This window comes from Loa loa (assembly GCF_000183805.2).
Source record: "Loa loa unplaced genomic scaffold supercont3.1, whole genome shotgun sequence".
Classification (NCBI taxonomy): domain Eukaryota; kingdom Metazoa; phylum Nematoda; class Chromadorea; order Rhabditida; family Onchocercidae; genus Loa; species Loa loa.
This window is the reverse complement of record NW_018108181.1, coordinates 523,041-525,180: the sequence shown is the minus strand read 5'-3', so window position 1 is coordinate 525,180 and position 2,140 is coordinate 523,041.

Genomic DNA, 2,140 nt, shown 5'->3' with positions numbered 1-2,140 from the left:
ATTCCTAATAAACCTTTCTCCATTCATAGCTTCAAATGAAATGATACATTAGTCGTTTGTTAAAAGAGACCATAAATCTACCCGAGTATAAAATGAATGATGAAAAAAAAAATGCCCTGATTATATTTCCATTTCCTGACAATTTAATTATACTTCCTTGAAAAGATGAAAAATTTTAATGAAATACTGAAAAATGAATTTTATTCAGTGCACTTCAGCACAAACGATTTGATTGACACACAAACTGTATTGTATAGATCCAGGTTTCAAACCAGTAAACTAATCTTTAAATTCAAATTTCTAAATTAATGCTTACTAAAAAGCAGTAGTTGGTATGCCATCTGTTGTTATTGTCAAACTATTATTCTGAGTCCTGCAATGATTTTTTGGTCTGAGATGAGGTTTTCTTGTAATAATAATCATTTAAAGAAAAAAGGATTAGAGATGGAAATAGGAGGACAAGGAAAACGAGGAAAATAACCGTACTTTACCTATCTGTTTTGAATGGCCCAATTCCTTTTTAAACACTGATCTTGCCTTGGAGACAAAACTGGAATGATTGTTTCACTTTCAGTAGAATGTTATCGATAGGATAACTAGTGGCATTGAGCTGCTATAATTATATTGATAATAAAACGCTTCATGTATTAAAGTCGAATGCATTGAAGAGATGAAACTTATCGTCGCAAAATATGAAACTTCGCAAGTTGTTGCTATAAAATTAAAAAGAATGAGAATGAATGGTTGAAGCAAAGATGACAATCTTACATAAAAAATCCCTACTTAACATTATCGATTAACAAAAAAGAATAAAAAAAGGAAAATCGAATGACATTATTGCTGCTGAAAGGAATCAGCAAATTCTTCAGCTGTCGCCATGACTGCATTTTTTGAATCTCATTTGCCGTGTTTCGTAATTTTCCAAATTAATTTTGTGCAGGATGGTTACTTTGAATTATTTCGAAAATGGAAATCATTGAATTAAGACAATGAAGTCAATAAAAAACTCCAAAAACCTTGAAGTTTTTCATCACTAACCTTACTATCTTCCAAATATTATCTTCAAAACACATTGAAAGGAATTCCAAACTATCATTGTGTGGAAGTGAAAAGATATCATATAAATGATTTCAATATTTTACATTCAGTACCAACTTCATACTTAACATGTTCCTTTGCAAGAATACTGAAATCTCCGTTTATCTACCGTTATCTTTCCAATATTCTGTGATTCCGAGAATAGGAGGTTAAATTTTAATTTAATACGTGAAAATTAACTTCACAGATTAAAAGTTTAATTTAGATCCTAAAAGAAAGAAATACAAAGTATCAAATAAAGAAACTCTGGTAAATAGTTTGCATCAGAATGCCTATGCACTTCATGTTCTGCAATGATGAAAAGCATTTATATGGCCAATAAAATGATTTCAATTCAGCGATGAAATAGAGCACAGTAATTTCAAAACACAGTCAGTTATCCCTTCCTTCTCTTCGTCATTTAATCTCTTTTCATCGATAAATTGCTATCGTGTGTTTATAATATTTCATCTTATTTCCTTCTTTAGTTAAGACTTTGGAAGTTGTCCGTGACACAACCATCACCACTTACCGTTTTCCGTATATCATAAATTTCCTTAATTCTTCCTATCCTTTTTTCTCTGCAAATGATGGATAGATTGAAATTCACGATTTTTATGAGCAGAAGATCAGGTTAATTTGAATCTTACATGCATATACATGTAAACATACATTAAATTTGAGAAAAATTTTTAAAAAAAAGCAGAAACAAGCCATTAAAATTTTCGAACGATTTCAATATTTTTCAACTTAAAATGGATTTAAATATTCAGAAGGGAGTGAACTCTTCCTGATCAGATAATTCAACGAACTGACTATAAGAAGCTATCAAAGAACATCGAGAAGTCATTTCTTTCGATCGAAATCTTATGAATTTCTCTGAATGAAAGTACAACATAACTCATACCTTCAACAAAAATATTTCCTAATTTCTTACCTTCCGTCATCGATGATATATTTTAACTCATCAAATAAAAGCCTGTTGTAGATCATTTTGAAAGTCTTATTCTCTAAGTCCTCTATGGTATTTCATATATATATATATATATATATATATATATAT